At 43.4% G+C, this 18,709-nt stretch overlaps 1 protein-coding gene and 1 long non-coding RNA gene across 4 annotated transcripts in view; one reads left to right on the top strand and one right to left on the bottom strand.

The window, feature by feature from the left end:
• The window catches only part of LOC138190962 (uncharacterized), an 85,401-nt gene that overhangs the window by 46,076 nt on the left and 20,616 nt on the right, over window positions 1-18,709 (top strand). For 2 of the 3 annotated variants that reach the window (XR_011177120.1, XR_011177121.1), the window contains exon 2: window positions 12,053-12,149. The gene's annotated coding sequence lies outside the window, so the exon portion shown is untranslated. Of the gene's footprint in view, window positions 1-12,052; window positions 12,150-15,048; window positions 15,344-18,709 lie in introns of those variants that run through there. The other variant, XR_011177122.1, reaches the window with a different exon arrangement.
• LOC124219768 (uncharacterized) lies at window positions 9,969-15,613 on the bottom strand. The gene is made up of 3 exons (XR_006883458.2): window positions 15,383-15,613; window positions 13,568-13,825; window positions 9,969-10,822 (listed from the first exon to the last, which is right to left on the bottom strand). It is a non-coding gene; the product is annotated as an uncharacterized lncRNA (long non-coding RNA).

Raw genomic sequence — 18,709 nt, forward strand, 5'->3', positions numbered from 1 at the left:
TTCCTAGTAATGGTCACACTACGTCAGCCAGTGAACCGGAATGAATTGATCTGCAGTTGCGAATGAAGATGTTGAATTAGAAACGACTCGATACCGTAGAAACTTCGATCAATTCTGAATCGATAAATTCGTTTCGTTGAACATCAGTTCATTGGTCTCGCCAATGTTTCAATACAAGACGAGGTACACATGAAGCAACAAATTTCTGACAACACTCATTAACTGTGGTCCTCCGATAAACGCATTGGGAGTATTCAGATTGGTTTGGAAAAGTGAAAAACACCACTTTGGCAATAATGAAATACCTACGATATTATTGCCTTGTTCTTTTAACGTTCAAACTTCGTATATTTCGTCTGGAATTAACCTACAGCTATACACCGAATGAAGAGAGTTTCTTGCCTAGCGTGCAGAGACCTCGTTACGAATACCATAGGAGAGCTCTTTCGGCGAGGTATTCAATTGTTGGTTTAATTCACGTCTAAATTGACAGACAAAGGTCTTAAGTCGACTGCTTGCTAACATATGTAGACTACAGTCCTCTTCAATTGGCGACCACCCAATTCGTCGACTCGTTCGGTCCGCGGTATGTACGCTGCACGTATCCGGAATGATTGCCGCGATTAATCTTGAATGTTAATCAACCATACCTTGCAATCAACGATGAGCTCTCCAGCTGGGTTTGTAAGTAGTCTCGATAATTTTCCGCACAGTCCCGCGATTCAGGAATCGTGGTGCAAGGTCTCTAGAACTTGGTGAATTATCATCGTCATTCATGTAGGCACTTGACTTCTTCAACGGACTTTGACATCTTTACTTACAATTTTGTTTCGTTTCTCTTCCGTCTTTTTCCCTCGTTCTTTTCTCTTTGTCGCCTTTCTAGCTCCTGCTCCTCCTCTGACATGTTTATCTTTATTACGGAAGTCAAGAGCAAGATTGTTCTTGTCGGTTATATTCGTCGCGCAGCTGCAGTCAGGTTAAACTGGTGTCGGGTTAAAAATCCTGGATTTTTAAAGACAATCCCGCATGCAGGACAATTAGTTGAGTTCAACCGAGGAGCGCAATTATGGGTCGACGACCTCGTGAGAAAATTTTATATAGTCTACATATACGTATTTATGTATCACTGCATACAGGGTGTTTCGTAACAATCCAATGACCGCTTATCGTCCCAACGCTTCGAACGTGAATCAATGATATCTCATGCTGCGAAACCGATGCAGACAATAGAAGAAATCATTTAATTTCTTCGGAAAAATATTACCCAACGTGTGTGTTTATATTCCACTCGATTAGCTGCACTTCACCAGGTATAATTATATTGGATGTATATTTATTATTCACGATTATAAACCCAGCTGTCGTAATTCTATGTAACCTTCTGACCGCGTTGCTGTTAGAAAGTTGTAATGCCGATTGATCGGTGAAATAATTATCGACGTTGTATAAAGTTATGGGACGTCAAGTAACTGTGATAAAACAAACGCAAAGAGCATCCCTTCATTCCATTCATTACATGCTACGATGATTTCAGAGATTCCACTCTGCATATAGTGTATTCGAAATAATAATCGTCGAACTTCATCTATTAGAGAGTCGAAGAGCTTGTTTGATTGTGATTGGAATCCATATTTGAGCGATAACTCCCAATTGGTTATCAATTGTATGCTTTTTTGAGAAATAAGTGCTCCAAAAATTTGTATTTTTTTTTTTGTTGATTTTTGTCGGTTCCGTTCATCAAGACAAGCTCAGTACTGTTTACCGCAATTAGCAATTTTGTTACACCCTGTATATTTCATAATTCCAAGTCAACATAAAGTTACTCGATAAATTGAAATTGTATGAATAAGTGAATAAACCTTGTCAAATACGCCAATTTATAAAACAAAAAAGTCACACCTGCAACAATTATTTTCAATGAGAACACCCCTTATAGCTGACGATGGGTAGTCCCGAGTACAGCAGCAGTGTTTCACTTAACGACTAATACTTTATTGCCCGTATGATTTTAGCGCCATGTATAAATACACGTGGCGCGTTTTAAGCGTGTATTAGAGTGTGCAGGATCAAAAATGCCGACGCTTTACTTTACCTACCAGCATGCGTTATTTAACGGAGCCTGTATATTTGTTGTAATATAATGTATAACATGCGCAGTTATCGACCTCGAGCATTAAAATATCACCTCATTGGAATTCGACTTGCGAGGTTAACACTTTTTTCTTCTATCGCTTTCTCGATCCCTCGACTGTGTAATTCCTTTCTTTTTTTTTCAGCGTTTTCTTTTTCATTTCTTGCCTTCCCACCGTACATCGCTAGACAAATCTCAGCTGATGAGGAAAACGTGGCTCCGTGGTTGCAGCCCGAAAGAGATGCTCTCGGAAATGTTTCATCCCTGCGGCGTACAAAACACGTCAAATTATCTGTTCGATGTTAGGTTTCTATGAAATTCGAGAAATACGCATTATACGTATAGTTACCCATCCATTTTCCCATTCATTCTCTTGTTTTGCCTTTCTTTTTACGTTTTTGAAAATAGCTGCGTGTCGTTTAGTGGAGCGTATTTTATATAGACGAGACAGTTGAGGAGTTTCGATTTCCAAATTTTAAAAAAACTATGTCGGTCGATGTTTAGAAATTTGAATTTAATATTTTTATGGACGAGTAGTTTTTTATTTTTACCACAGTGTGCTATATTCTTATACATCCACGTAGGATTGCAGTAAATAAACAATATGGAGGCGAAAAGAGAATCAGCTGATTATTTGAGGTTAATTGTACAAGTACGAAGAGCCAGAAAACTCCGTGCAAGCTGTCAGGCATTCATTTCGCCACAATCGGGTGATATGAAGTAAAAAATACGTTTCAAAATGACCTAATTAAATCTGACTGTCTTGAAGTTGTGCCTACTTGCTACCAGATGGCGTCGATTCCTAATCCATTGAATTCCCACATCTTGGAACAGCATAATTCGTTTAATTTTAAACATCCATTCTAGTTTATCGTACTGTTACAAGTAATTGGCAGCAAAATCGTGTTTATTTATTTGCCGCACTGTGTACAACCCTGCAGCATCCCATGGCGCGGTGTATAAAAAGAAGCGCGTGAAATATCGATTATCTGTCGGATGATTTGGAAAGTAAAAGAAAAGCGTGCTCCTGGGACCGTCGAGAGCCGGACTCAGACAGGGGTGGCAGAGCGATACACGGGAATACTTCTAGCCTCAGCAGCCCTTAGCTCTCCTCCGAAGTCTGGCTCGCTCCCCAGACGGGGACGTGGGTTCGGATTTGTTTGACTTTTCGATTTAGCGTCAATATAAGCCCCCTACCCTACGCGGTTACCGCAAAATCACTGCAGAAAAGTAGCGCTCGAGTTTCGAATGGAGAAATATCAAACCCACCGTTAAAATCAAAGGTCGAAAAGCGGAGCAAAACTGAATATAAAAAAACGAGGACAGTTTCTCTCCCCGCGCTACTTCGTACCCGCCTCGTTCTCGTTGCGCGAGATACGGATCTGACTTGCTCTCGCGGCTGCGCTGCTCAGGCGAGTTTTTAACCTGGCGCAATATAATCAGTCTCGGTTTCCCACTGCACCGTGGAGTCAGTAGCAAGCCTCTGGGACAGTTATGACGCGCGAAGAAGGAAGGAGCGAGAAAAGAGGAAAAGTAACGTCCATGAGCTTTCAAAACATAAAAGCAGCAAACTGCACACACGTATCATGTAAATGTTGAGGCCTTCGTGTAAGTACGGGGTGTTCTCGAAATCCGCAAACTGTCCTTCCACGCTATTCCTCTCAAAAAACCGCGGCGAAATCATCGCACGAGTCAACTTGAGGCTCGCATACTTTTCGAACTAGAGCGAGTTCAAGCCTCGACCAATCGTACGGCATCTTTCGTTGCGCACTGCCCAGCGCACAGGTGACCGTTATTCAAGCGCGACCCGCGATTGGTCGGAACTTCGAATCGCCGTCATTTGAAAGCTATCGGATTCTTGACTGTTTTGCTGGGGGAAATTGGTATATTGGTTTGCGAGGAAATTGCCTTACCGAGGAAGAAACGTCTGATACACCCTGTGCTGTACGAGTGACTGCCTTTTGTGGATGTACAAACGAAGAATTAACATTCAGCGGCGACTGTGACGCAAAGGTGTATCATAATAATCACAGTAAGTGAACACACTACGACTCTGCTTCGCCGACTGCGACTAACGCGTGCATACGTACGACACATCTCCCGGCAGCATCCTACTCATGCCTACATGCATACGACTCGCTTGCCCGCCAGAGCCCCACGTTTGACCCATAATCTTTTTCATCTCCCTAGCAATAAAATTAATGAGCTACTCTCCCGCGTACCCGGTACGTGCGCAAGACTTGTTGGATGCTGCATTTACGCACGGTTCCGTGCACTCGTCTCTTTGTCGTTTTTCCGAAGTGTTTGGGGTATTTTTTCGAAAAGAAAATTGTGGCGTTTCTTGGATATCTAGGGTGATCGCATACGAGTTCGCGGACTTGAGAATTTCATCAGGTACTTTAATTACGATACTCTCGAGGAGTGGACCACCATGAAATGGAATGCAAACCTGACTCAATTTTTGGTAACTTGGAGGATATTCTACAAAATTTTAAAGCTTTACGTACAGGTCGAGAAATCTGATTTCAGCTTTGCTTCGGAAGCCTTCAACTGCAACGTATTCCGATTTTCAAAATATTTGCCAATGGAGTAGGACAGGTGCGATATTCATGGAACCGTTAATAGCTGGATATGAGTGTGACGAATTTTGATGGTCTGAGGCGAAGAGGGTGGGAGTGAAATTGACGATTATAAGGTACAAGATACATGGATATATGTATACAAATACGTGAAGCTCGCACGTCGAGATTCGAAAATAAACATACGTTATCTGGGTATGGGATAGGTAGGAAGCACAGCGCGTGTACCTATGCTTACGACGTGAAAGTGTGTGAAGTGAGTCGGGACGCTGTAAGCTGACTACCGCTGCATCCGAACGTGACAAGGGCCGACGTTGTTTTCTTAACTGAAACGAAAATAAACCGTAGCCAGTATAAAAAAGAAACCGCAGAGGGAGAGAGAGAGAGGAGAAAAATAAAAAAATGTGTGAAAAAAGAGGAGCGAAGAGAGGCAAAAAACACCTCGCCACTGAAATAAGTGACCTATTGACCCGATGGGGTGTCTAGCGCCTTATAACAATGACGTGTTCAATTTGGGGTGCCGTTTCCAAAATAGAAACTCCGCCGCAGTCACTGCACTACGTAAAAAAGAACCAAACTGTGAAACAGGGGTGTTAATTTATACATTGCTCCGGCTCCGGTTCGAGTGTGTTTATGCACACTGATGGCGGAATGACAAGAGAGTTTCTCTTGTTCCGTATCTGAGGCACTTGGCGCCGTATATCAGAATGCGGTAAACGATTTGAAATCCATAGTTCAACTAACGACGAATGACATTGTTATTCGACACTGAATTACGTGGCAATAATTTTGTGAGACTGAAAAAAGGAGAGACGGAAGAAGGAAGAGATAATTTGGTCTGTTGGGGAAGGAGGGGAGACGCGAGTATCGCAAGGTGGAAGCAGCTATTGCGACGCCTCAACGCACATGTTGGTAAGATGTCAGTGGACAGATGCGATATTGCGGTCTAGACCTAAAGCCGATCCTGACACTTCCTGCGACGGTTTGGCATGGCCATGGCGGGCACGGAACTCCACCCTAATTCCCACAGGACTGAGGAAATTCCTCGCTCCTCATTCTCATCCAGCTCGCTTAGTAGTCGTCGCTCCTGCCTCCTCATCCCCAAAACATTATCATACACTCCCACGACGATTCGCCTCAGGTTTTTGCCGCGCTCTTTTACCTCCTAGGCCTGGGGGAAAAATGATCCCACGCGACCCCGGTGTCGCGCCTTCCCGGAAACGAAATACACGCGACATATTTCCCTCGTTATTCCTTAAACTACCCGCATGGTTGTCCATCGCAGGTCCCCGAGGGTCGATCATCGCACGGAGAGCCGCGCCGTTGAAGCACAGATTTCTTATTGTCACTCGCTCTGTTAATCGCTCAACTCAATGTCATGTACCTAACCACATTTCGAATCACTTGACCATGGTGTCCAGTGGTCCTAGGAATGTCCTAGAATTTCGCTTGGCCTTTAAAAGTCCTGAAAATTACCCTTGAATTTTTCTTATGTCCTGAAAATATTCTATTTATAATGTCCCTGAATAACCTGAAAAAGTCTTGGAAACGTCCTTGAATTTGTTACGGATTTGTTACTGGACACCATGTTAACCCCATACCATTCGCTTCAGCTCATCAGATGGTTTCTTAAAACGTTCATCTGCAATCGCACCTTCGTACAAAATGTGTTGATGAAAGTCAAGACTTGAGAAATGGGGGGGGGGATGAAACGTATCACTGGCAATTGGCAAGTTACGTGCGTTGCTCAAAAAATTGCGAGGTATTTGAATAACTGGGTAAGGTCTGCATAGATCAGTAAAAGTTTTAAAGTAATGGTGAGAAATAAAGTGTGGGCAATCGAAACCAAAAAAAAAAAAATCAGTGACTCGCGTCGGATAACGAGAATAGTTTCCAGTTGACTGGGCAGGCATGCAATGCCCCGGCCTTACAGCTCGCAAGACGGTGTGGTAGAGAACGGTGTTGTGGAGGTAAAATCGTACCTGCAGAGGAATCGGATGACGGTGCGGATCGAGATCGGCTACCGCGTCGAGTCAATTGCCGTCTGCGCGACCGTTACGGATCGATGGACCGCCCCTGATCAAAAGTCATCTGGTCCCAATCGAGTCACGCGGGCATATATACCTACAGAGTGTCAGAACTATGCAGATAAGAAGCCGCGGATCGAGTCGCCGCGCCACGCCATCCCGCATCGACTGATTCGAATCGGTAGTTTTTGTCCGCAAAAGGGTAGATCATCTCTCCGCGGTTCGATGCGGTGTCAAAAATCGAGGATAGTCTTCTCTCCTCCTTCTCTTTCCATGACGGTACCTTCGTCTCACCATCTCGCTCCTTCTTACTCCGGAACTTTTTGCTCCACAATTCGACAGGAACGCAGACAGAATGCGGTCAAGCCACAGCATCATCGGATGCCTCATATACAGGGTGTCCCACGGAGGTGGTCTTAGGCTCCTTGTTTCCTGATTTAAACTCCGGAGCAAAAACTGTCCTTGCAAGGATTTAGTCCGATCATCGATTTTCATCGTACAACCATAACAATTTAATTTTTTCTCCAAAGAAATAATGACTGCACAGTATTTGGTAAGCATGCGTCGTGTAGCTGATGTTCAACCGAATTTAATGAGCCCAAAAACGTCGATGTTAGACAAACAGATCGCGAGATATCTCCAGTTGAAGTTTGAGAGTAATGCGAATCGCGAATATAACCTACGTGGTCCGTGACGTCAGCCGCGCTATTCATGCGATTTGCGTTACGCGAAACGGCGATATCTCACGATCAGGTTGTCCATAACCAACGTGTGAGGGCTCGTTGGATTCGTCTTGACGCCTGCTGCAATATGGACAGCATTTAGACGAAACATTCTTCTCTTGAGCATGTTCTGAAAGTTACTCGGATAGTAATAATAACTACTTTTAATAGAACATTTTTCGTCGTGGTTCAGTTGACGTGATCGGAGTTCACATTAACGGAGGTGTTTCGGAGAGATGCGATAGTGAAGGGGATATTTGCTGACTTAAAATACGTTGAGGTCTGGCTGTCGAGGTTGAAGAAATAATTGTTTGAAGTATGTCAAGAATGGCGGGCGCATATGCCACGGACTGAGAGTAATAGACATATGGGGTGTGTAATGAGAAACATCCCTCCTCCGTTTGTAAACCCGCGGAAGGCGTGACCTCGCGGCCTCGCACACGCAGTTATATTCCTCCAGGCTATTCCTGGTTTTGGTCGTCGCACTTAAGCCAGACCAGGAGAAGGAAACAGGCGCATCAGGATCCGTAACTGTAGCGCATTAACGCGCTTATACACGCGGAAGTTGAATATCAAAACGAGTGGTCGAATTATTCGATACCAAAAAAAATTTAACGCCGTTTGTTGCTTCCGTTTTTGGACGATATTTGAAAATTTTGTAATCTTATGTACATAAAATATTTTTGAAATGTGCACGAGATTGTCTCGTTTTTCGGTGTATCTAATTTGCTGTCTTTCGAAAGTTTAAAATCGATGATAAGAACAAAAAAATAATACAAAAAAAAATTAAGGTCGATATTTTTTTTCCTATTTTCGACGCGATTCGAAATAATTTCGAATCCTATGAATGAAATATTTAAACTGGGTACGCAATTGCTTCTTTGCTTCCGATTTTTTCGGATTTGGAGTTTTTCAAAAATCAGATTTGATGTTCTCATTAGAAACTTTTGCGCGGTATGTATTGCTTCGAGTATATGACAAAAATAAAAATAAAAAAATTCTTTTGTAATTGATAATGATATATTTTAACTTTTATCCATAAGACGCTCAGGTTTTGATTCTTGTACATGTTGGAAAATTTAGAATTGAAATCGTTGGAAAAATCGAGATTACATACATGTGGGTAAATTTGAAAAATCTAACGGGACAATAACAGTCTGTTGTCTAATTGATCGATCGAGGTTTCTCACAAAATCAGATAGTAATCGTTGACTGAAATACTTATGAAGACATAATTTTCTGACAAATTCTTTAATTCTCCAGTATTTCTTCAAATTTCATCCTCAAGTTCATCTCCATCAGTGAAAAAACCGATTTCGAAACGTTGAAATTCAAAAATCGAACAGCCCCTGACTTTTGAAAGTTTCTCCGTTTCATGCGGCTTATAGGTTATGTTTTTCTTATTACTCGATTGCCGCGTGACAACCGGTCAGCGGTAAATCCTTGGTTTGAAAAGGGCGGAGATCTCGGCGGCTGCGAGAAGAAGTGAATCTGCGTCTGCGACGTGAAGGCTGCAGGCAATAAAAACCATATAATAATAATACATGCCTATTCCAGGTGCGATTTTCTTCGTGGGCGTATCCGATTTTTGTGGAGCACGCGCCGCGGCTGAGGTTTAACAATCGGCATAAATAGTGTCTAAATACAAAATTTGACAAAGGTTTTTGCGGAGCGCCAAAACCGACCCGAAAGTCGGCAATGTGTGCCGCAACATAATGCCGCGGTTAACGGGGGGCGACAGGCGTGTCCGAAGCTCCCAATCGCCGATTCTAAATTGCCAATTGACAATCGGCTCTATTTCTCGCTCGTTTACCGATCTATGGGCGTAACGACAATCGCTTTGTGATTCTTCCATCGGCCACCGGTCAGCTAGCTTGACCATGACGCGCCTAACGTCTCACTTGTTTGGCCTTTACGCAACGCCCAATTCCATACCGATCGCCACGGATCGGAGCAATTAGGCACCTACACCTACTTTCCCTGTCACAAAAATTTGCCGACCAGTTGTAGCTGTTCATCGGACAACGGTCAGTCAGATGGACCCTTCTTTTGCCACGAGGTTAACTCCTGCGTGGTCGGAACTTTTTTCATTTTAGGTTACAATTTTTTAAATTAAACCTTATGTAAAATGTAAAATTATTTTTGATATTCAACGCTATCGGAAGCCAATTAACCTGTCAATTTGATAACGTTTATGATTCTTGGCGAAAAATTCAACCTAGGATAAAATCTTAAGTTTGCTATTTTGTGAATTAATTTATACGCGTATCTTTGACTCGGGTTCTTTGTTCCAGATGATAAGTATAAAAAAAGGAGAACGTTTTCAACCGAACTTGCTAGTATTTTCTTTTTCGAAATAGTCTTCTAGAACCTCAAGCAAAAGTTGTCCAATAATCTATACGCAATAACCTTTCGTACTGTAAGTTGTTGAGGGTTTGAAATCGAGTTTTGAGAAATGAGAATTCACACACTTAGGTTTCTCTATGTTTATAATATATACTTTAATTCTTACAACTTTTGACATATTACATGACGCCAATTATTTAAATAAACTTTGGCAAAATAGTGGTAGTTCATCTTCTTATAGGCACAGAGAATTTTCCAGAAAAATTTCATTAAAGTGGGAATAAAAAATAAACTTTAAAAATTGATTGATTTATTGAAAGAGAATTTAACGACACAACTATCTATTACCTTTATAATTCATGTTTAATGGCCAATGTACCGCGGCTTGTAGTTTTCAACTAGATAATAAATTAGCCGCACTTGTAAACTCTTGATGTTTTATTGCAGACATAAAATCCTTACATACACACGTATTATAATAAAACATGTAGTTGAATCCCTAAGATATCGCGGTGTTTCCGCGTGACCGTTAATTATTGCATAGCCGATCGATGCTCGATTACCTTATCGAAATAATTTTGAATTTGGTAGATCTGACGGTGATCGTGAGTTTATCATTGTTGGCCGAAGGTAACTCGCGTTTCTCGGTCGTCACTCGTTTCAATGCCTCCCAAGTCACGGTGCGTTCGTCGATATTTCAATCCTACATTCAGCCCAGCTGCGTACCATTCCACCACTGCCTTCGTACCTTCCACGCTTTCTGTAACACACGCACAGCATTCACCCCTACACGTATATACGCGTGGTTTACAAAAACCTGAGAAAACGCTCCCTGTAACATATACAACTAAATTTCATTTCTCTCTTCAGGCGGATTCTCTCACCTTCACGAGGTCCGAGTTTTACGCCTCTGGTCCCGCGTTATCCAGTTTCCTTTCAGCTCCTGCATGCCCACCGTGCACGTCGGTATCCTTCTTACGTGTTTCTCCGGTTACGGAAAGATCCTCGCTTCCTCTGCTGGAATACAATCGTTTTATTCTGTATTGAGAAATTTAGAGACAGGGCGAGGCTCTGCTGCACGGTTCAGCCGCGAGATAACAATAACAGAGTAACGCAGAAGAAGAAATGTTCTTATTTTACCTTCAAATATTAAACGTCATAATTTTTCCCTAAGGTTAATCACAGTCGATATCTAAAAAAAGAAGACAAGGGTTCATTTTTCAATTTTTACTCTGACTTTTAAGTGGTGTAAGGTATTCTACTGAGTGGATACAATTTTTCACTACTAAATTGAACCCTGCACTTAGATAAAATAAAAAAAACTCAAATAATAGGGTGTTAGTATAAAACCCACATATTGATTGTTTCAATTTCGTCACCGAGGAAGATTGATCTTAAATACGTTCGTTATACTTCCTAAAACTTATGATTTATTCTTAATGCGTGTTTAAATATAATCGGTATAGTTTACAAACTAAATAGTTTCAACTTGCTTCACTCGAATGATCAAGAATACCGCCAGAGGATATCATTAACGAATTTCATAGGAGAAAAGCCTGAAACCACCCAGATTTTCGTACTCTTGAGGTCAGTCCCGTCGTTTTTGGTATCCAATTTCTTTGGTACTCATCCGCGAATGAAAAACCGATATCATCGCGAAAGTGAGAATTGATTTTAAGAACGCGTTAATTACAGCGACAAGTTCTGACGTCCGGAGAAATCCACCTTTATAGTTTGCAGATAGATACTCACTTACAAGTTACGAAACGGTAAAATCCTCGTCCGAGTTGAGTGTAATAAAAGTGGAAGAGTAAAACTCTAGTTGAAAGGCGTACGTACTATTCGTACGTGGTTATACAGGACCTGCACATATTGTATACGTATATTCGCCTATCTGCTCGCACACTCTCTCAGGCCTTCATACGTGGGGCATACGTAGGATACACCAACAAGGCGGCAGTAACGTTGGTAAGCGGATCACGCACCCCGCTGAGTGCTTTACGGCATCGCTTCGCTTTTCTCTCCATTCTCTCTTGGTCTCGCTCTTTCAGCCCCCTCGTACCCCCTTCGTTCTCCTCGCAACTCCTTCCTGCTTCCTGTTTCTTTCTTTCCTTCCTTCCTTCCTTCCGGCCTTCGACACTAACCAACGATGTTTTTATCTCCTCACCACCCCTCACGGGTTTCGACCTTCACTCCACACGTCATCGGGGTCGATTACGTAACTCTAGCAAGTTTTCTCATTTTCAGATTTTCACCACGCGCCAGGTGAACGTACGAAAGATACGTGTTCTTCACTTCATGAACTCACCCTGCAGTGATACCTCAGCTCCTTCTTCTTTATCTGGTAAGTGTGTCATGTAGTATATCTTTCGTAATGTTCTTGAAACCAACGTCGGGAGACCAGTTTTATGAGCTGATGTTTTTTTAATTCTTACTTTTCTTGGTCCGTTCTATTTACTTCCTATTCGATTTTTTTTTCTCTACCTTTTTCTCCGGTGTTATTCGAATTTTATTCTATAACCGTAACGCGCCTGGTGGTTGGCAGCAGAAGATCCAGCCATAAAGCATGGAGAATCCTTCGGCTTTATTTTATTTCATTCAATTCTTCACGCGGCCGGGGGAACCGTTCTGAGAATATGGAATCAAGTTGTTACTTTTTCTCATGGCAAGTGGGGCTCCGTTGATGCGGGGGCGCGGCGTGTGTCGTATTCCTTTTTGCCTTATATACTTTCGAGAAGGGAAAGGGGGGAGGAGGGGGAGAAGGAGGTGGAGGATACCAGAGGACACAGGGTGGCTCTGCCCATACGTGAGCCGCATTTGCGCCGAGACGGATATTCCTCACTTCTGTAACAGCCTCCTCGCAAAGTATTACCTATTCTCAATACGGGATAATTCAACACCCGTGTCACACAGCTTCGTGTACAACATAGTCACGGAACTTGAGATAGAACACTTTTTGAGCCTCGAAATATATGTCCACTCGGTTCACAAATCTTCATCTGGACATGAATCTTTCGAAGTTGTATTCGTGATTGTAATTATTGATTGACCAGAACCGTTTTCAACAAACGAATAATCCATATTCCAGTGCAGCCGTCGTAAGTAACGGCCATTTCAAGACCATCCTCACAGAAGTCTGAATCAGGAAAGGAAGAAGACGTTAAGTTCGGAACAACTTATCAAAATACTATTCCATTAACTATTGCCATTGCCAAAACGATTGTTAATTGTCTTGTAGATAAAGTTGACAACAGTTCCAAGTGCTAATATTCACTATACGCAGTAAATCATTACTGAAGAGGTTCTCGAAACAGTGGAAAATTGCAACACTGATCTCATAAAATCTAAGTGGCTATGGAATCTGCACAACTGACTATACTCTGAAATAATTTTTCAGAGTGAATTCAAGGGATGGGTAATCCAGCAATAAAAGTGAAGGAAGTTTTGGAGTAGTTTCACCCCATCAAGCGACAAGACGGTGGCGCATCAGACTGCGAGAACGATCCGGTAGCCGAAGAGACAGTAACGAAGATTTCCGTATGCCGGAGAATATTACACACGGGAAAACGTGGATGTGAGTTACAAGTCTTGAACACGACTGAGACAGACTCTGTGAAAGTGGAATGACATTACCCGCAGAAGCTGCACACGGAAGGCGAGTTTGATATCGTGACTGTTAATCTTCACGTTGTGTAGATATAACATATTACACAGGTATAAAGAAGGGAGAGGAATAAAAGCCGCCGGTGAAGATATAAATACCGTAACTACAGACGTTTCCGAGAAGAGTTCTCACAAGAAATCCCTTCCATGTCGACGCCTCGAGCTGCGTTAGGGCGCGAAGTGCACCGACTGCATGTCGGAATCAGGGTAGAGACATCTCGTATCACACCGTACCTTGGCCGCGTCGTAAAAGCGAGGACCATAAGGAGATGGTATTCCTTCGGAGGAAAAGAAGCGTCTGACGGTGATCCTGGTCCAGGGAGGCAGGGACAAAGGGAAGGGGGAAGCGATCTCTATCTACGTGGGACACAATGAAACAATTAAATAATTATATACGTAGGGTGCAGAGCGTCGAGTGCAGGCTCGGTGGCTCGGTACTAATAACAATAACGGTGGAAGAGATGTTTTCTGTCGCTTACGGGGCGCGGCCATGTTGTTTAATAAGTTAAGTGACGACGCAGCTGCCGGTCTTAATGAAACATTAGTTTACATTTGCCCGTTGGCTTGGTACGATCCCGGCGCCCAGTCGTTGCCGGGGCGTTGGAGTTGCGCGGGGAGATCAGCCCCTTAGACACTCGCCCGCTATCGAGTTACGCGACATATTTTCTCAGCGGCGGTTTATTTTAAGTTATCTACCGCACCGGAGTGTCACAGTTACATAAACCAAGCAGATGGAACAAAAAATACACATTACTAAACACGGTCAATTAGCCTTCTAGGTCGTTCCAATCAGCGTTCGGCGGTTCAATCTGACCTCTTACGCTCATCGTCACGCTCATCCCCTTCTTCGTCATATTCACTCCCTGCGGACAGCTACCGGCTGTAATATGTTACATTCAATTTTTCAAAACCTTCCATAAACGTTCATTCATCGTCACTGCTTCACCACCATGACGGTTTAATCTTCCTTACATATACTCACTTACGTTACTGCATCAATTATTGACCACTTGTTTATTGCCGCTCTTTACAACTCGACAGACATCTGTATAACGATACTCTCTGTGTCGATCGTTGATGAGCAAACTGAAGACTGTTTCGATAATGATTCAGTCATGCGGAAGGCCGTCAGTCTAGTTTCATTTTAACGTGTAACCAACACTTGTCCGAAAATATCAAAGTTTTGCAAAATGTTGGTAAACTGAATAGCTGAATATGTTCAGCTTCTGTAGAGAATGAGGCTTGACTAGATTCTCGCGACTATTTTATGTCCAGTAATACCGAACATCGTTGAGTCCTAATTTCAAACAGAATGGACCACTCGGTAATTGGAACAACATTTTTTTGCGCTGTGGTCACGATGTCGACGAGGAAAAAGGGCCTGGCAGTCACTCAGGAGAGTCCGACATACCGGAGCGAACTTAATACTGCCAAAGAGAGACTGATATTGGACAAGTTGAAACAATTGAGACGAGCGTGGGCCAGAGTTCTGAGAACCCGATGTAACCCTGCCTTCGCCACAGCAGAGATCTAGCCGGCGTCTATCCAGCAATTATTGCCAGTTTGCCGGGACGCTGCTGGCGCGTGGTCGTGGCGCCTAGGTGTTCCTATCGTCGTCATGATGACGCATATCTAAGTCGGTACACAGACCGGGAGGCCAGAACTTCGCCTCGGCTCCTTCGGGGTGGCGAGGCGAGGCGCATCAGCATATGTATGAAAGAAGGGAAAGGTGGTGCGAGCTATTATCGATTGCCCGAGGCTCCTGACATTTTGCGCCCGCCTCTCTCGGCCGCGCGATCTGGTACGCAGCACAAGTGCCAGAAGTGGCTTCGGCGACGCGGGGTGTGACTTGTTCTGCGGCAGCGGGAGACGAGGGTAAGGATAGATGCGTAATTCGACGTCATGTGTACTCACAGTAAAAGCGGGATACGAGACTGCCTCCCCCTCCAATTTCCCGCACTCGTCAAAATTGCCCACATGCTGATGTACCGAACACCCTCGCGTCATCAGCTCCGCGTTATTCTTCGAAAAAAACCGCGACGAATCTCTCCGAACGCGAACGTGGAACGTCTAGCAGTTTTCAAACGGCAGCAGTTCGAAGTTTCAACCAATCGCCTGCGCTCCCCGCTTGTGACCGTTACTTGAACGCGAGTCAAGATTGGCCCGCGCATTCGATTCGCTCTTGTTTGAAAATGGTTAGACGTACTGAATTCTAACCGATACGTTTTGTCACGGTTTTTTGCGGGGAATGACGTGGGCTAGGTGAGACATCGCGAATCTCATTCGCGCGTCGTTCTCGCGCTTGCGTATAATTCGGAAGACATGGCGTCGAGGAAGATAGTATCTAATTGATATAGGCGCACACGGCGCAACCAAGCAAGGTTAAACGAAGGTCAGGTCATTGCGCCGCTGCTGTACATTCCTTGAAATGAACAACACGAAACACTGATTGAATTTTATTGAAGCGAATGTGAATGGGATTTATGAGGGACCGTATTAATACACGTTGTATATGTGGGTGTTTGTACGCGTAGGTGTTGAACGAGCGTACGTATATCTGTATGCATGCATATACGTGATTGAGTTAATTACGTGATTATTCGACGGGATGAATGTGAAATGAAAAAGTGCGGAATTTTTTTTTCTTCCACCCAACCCAAAGTTCGGATCTCCATTGTGCGACTGATCGTATCTGACTGTCATTAGATTTAATATTGTTTCTCCCTCGACATTTTTTGAACGGTACCTCTCTTTGCGGAACGATTCGTTTTTCAATTAATCCAACAATACGACTTTTATCATACTTCGTCCAAGAAGACCACGATTATGAATACGTAATATCTTAACTGAATTGCCCAGATAATTAGAAAAAGGCGATTTATATTTATGAGGCTGACGGGGGAAACTGAGAACGAATATTTTTCGATGGAGATAGAGGCCATTCCGCGCCAAAGATCGCGTCTCTGGTTTCATGATTTAATTTTTTTTCTACATAGTCTCAATAAAGAAATAAGAACTTTTTCAAGTTTCTTAAGGAGCTGAAATTTGCTAAGAATGATCAAATTCTTTAAAATCAATTATTGAGCTAAATCTCAGCTAACACTTAGCAAACCTGAACCGGCTATCGCAGATAGATGTTTCAACGCTGTATTTAAAAGTAACGGATCTTGTACCAATATAAAAAAATTCAAACTAGAAAAATCTTGTGCAGAAAGATGTCATCGTCAATCAGGGTTGACTTCCCCCGTCAAGTACGTTCGTAATTATGAAACATCCGTGCATCAAACTAGATAGATGAACGTTGGAGGGTACATAGGCGAGTTGCGGGTGGCCTCTCAATTTAAAAAGTAGCAATCGAAGCGAAAAATGTAATTTTCCAGTCCCGATTATTCTCGATGTAGCTAGCAGCCGAAGTTTATCGTGCGCATCTCTTTATCCGAATTGAGTAATATACATCACTTCGGACGATGAGAGTTTCGGGGGGGGGAGGCAACAGGGAAAATTGGGGGGTTGGCCACGTTGGCGACGGGGGTGTCGTAGGTTATTAGCATATTAATTCCGCGGAGAGTGCGGAGCGCAGATAAAGCATCTTACGTTGCGAACTTCAGTGATGAATCAAGCTCAAGGCGTAATTATTCAGAAAGTTGCGACCGCGCCAAAGCCTCGCGCTAAAATCGCCCTGCACGTAGCGAACAAAAATATTTTCTTTTCGCCGAGTACCCGCACGTAATTTTCACTCAACCTCAAGGCACGCCACATTCCGGAAACTTACCGGAATCAGGTGAACTTGATCGTATCGCGATTTCACACTCAATAATACCGTCGTCGAGAAGAATTCAGCTGTCTTTTGAACGTGAATAGCAATTTTTTAGATCACTGTAATAATTGTCCCATAGGCACTTGCAATGAATTAAGAAAGTGCCAAATTTAAGGTGAAGAGTTTTTGGTGACAGCGGTGGGATCTGGGGCTTTGACACAATAATGTTGAAACATCCGGGTATTCGCTGAGAACGTTGGAAACCTCTGTCAGGGTGTAAAATATGAGAATATGAAAAAGATGTGAAACTGTAAGAGAATAGAATAAGACAAAAAAGTTCACCCCTCACTGCAGGGGAGAGACTCTTCCGTTCGCGTGCAGAGAATTGCCAAAGCGATATCTGAGAGCGAGAAACTCGTAGATATTATCGCGGCGAGTGAGTGGGTTGTTATACGTAACGTATACGTATATACCGAATAATATCTGGCGGTCACTCGATTGATACGCTCTGTCAGCACTTTGAGTTTGATATATATCGCGGTCAAGTAAATGGACCACAAATCGTCGAGAGTCCTGTTACGGAAGCGGTCCGTGGGGAAAGAGAGACACGCCGAGGATATAAATACGGCGGAAGACACGTGCGAGAAGGATAGCGGAAGATGGAAAGCGCATTTCGATTGTGATTGAATAACCGCAGACGTCGCTGGTGGGCATAGGAAATGCAGCGAGTCAATCGATGGTCCATAAAAAAACGAATGAGAATCGTACGAGGACTTTGGGGAGTTGTCATATGCTCGCTTCTTTTGCCGATGCTTCAATTTCATTTTTTGATAGTCACGTTGCAATTGCGACGGTAATTAAGAAGCAAGTGGTCTCGTTACTCGCTATAGCTCACCGCGAGGCAGGCGGGCAAACAAGAGGAGGAGATAGCGCAAAAAGAGGGGAAAAAAGTGTATCTTTGGTCTGGGAACGGAGTTGGGCATCAGGCTGAAACAATGTTAATCTATTTACTCGCAACGAGAAAGGCGCCCCACCGCCAAGACCTAAAACTCTGGTTTCCTCCGGTTCCCCCTTTATCAGAGTCATATTTCATCACCAGCGTGGTTTATAAGCGAGCAAGAAATTAACTTTTTCGCTAATTAACTCCCCAGAGCCATACTGTGGTTATAACGAACTGTAACCAACACGTTGTTACCTTTCCTCTCCTTCTACCGTCTCGCTTCTGTCTGGATAACGGAGAGCTAATCGTCGACGGAAAAGAGATCAATGAAAATCGATGGGCGGCGGGTCGAAATCTCACGAATTGGGCCTCTTACCCTTTTCTCCGGAGCGTCACATCCACCTACAGATGTATAAATTACTATGCGTGGGCTGGAAGGGCGATGAGGATTAGTTGAAACAGCATGCAGCACAGGCCATAATCCAGCCGGGTATTTAACGTCGGCTAATTACGAAAGTTTGGCGGGGAACTCGCGGTTGTCTCC

The sequence above is a fragment of the Neodiprion pinetum genome, chromosome 5, assembly GCF_021155775.2.
Source record: "Neodiprion pinetum isolate iyNeoPine1 chromosome 5, iyNeoPine1.2, whole genome shotgun sequence".
NCBI lineage: Eukaryota > Metazoa > Arthropoda > Insecta > Hymenoptera > Diprionidae > Neodiprion > Neodiprion pinetum.